The sequence below is a fragment of the Arachis stenosperma genome, chromosome 9, assembly GCF_014773155.1.
Source record: "Arachis stenosperma cultivar V10309 chromosome 9, arast.V10309.gnm1.PFL2, whole genome shotgun sequence".
Taxonomy (NCBI): Eukaryota; Viridiplantae; Streptophyta; class Magnoliopsida; order Fabales; family Fabaceae; genus Arachis; species Arachis stenosperma.
Genome location: NC_080385.1, coordinates 110818676 through 110819202, shown reverse-complemented (window position 1 = coordinate 110819202; position 527 = coordinate 110818676). Strand labels below are relative to the sequence as shown.

At 41.7% G+C, this 527-nt stretch overlaps 1 non-coding gene across 1 annotated transcript; it reads right to left on the bottom strand.

The window, feature by feature from the left end:
• Window positions 1–209: 209 nt before the first annotated feature.
• LOC130953206 (small nucleolar RNA R71) lies at window positions 210–316 on the bottom strand. The gene has a single exon (XR_009075379.1). It is a non-coding gene; the product is annotated as a small nucleolar RNA R71 (small nucleolar RNA).
• Between the last annotated feature and the right edge of the window lie 211 nt (window positions 317–527).

Genomic DNA, 527 nt, shown 5'->3' with positions numbered 1-527 from the left:
ACCAGGTTTTAACTGAGTTCTTACAGATCTGTGAGACTATTAAGACCAATGGAGTAGATCCTGAAGTCTACAGGCTCATGCTTTTCCTTTTTGCTGTAAGAGACAGAGCTAGAGCATGGTTGGACTCTCAACCTAAAGATAGCCTGGACTCTTGGGATAAGCTGGTCACGGCCTTCTTGGCTAAGTTCTTTCCTCCTCAAAAGCTGAGCAAGCTTAGAGTGGATGTTCAGACCTTCAAACAAAAAGATGGTGAATCCTTCTATGAAGCTTGGGAAAGATACAAGCAGATGACCAAAAGATGTCCTTCTGATATGTTTTCAAAATAGACCATGATAGATATATTCTATTATGGTCTATCTGACTTCTCTAAGATGTCACTGGACCATTCTGCAGGTGGATCCATTCACCTAAAGAAAACGCCTGCAGAGGCTCAAAAACTTATTGACATGGTTGCAAATAACCAGTTCATGTACACTTCTGAGAGGAATTCCGTGAATAATGGGACGCCTCAAAGGAAGGGAGTTCTT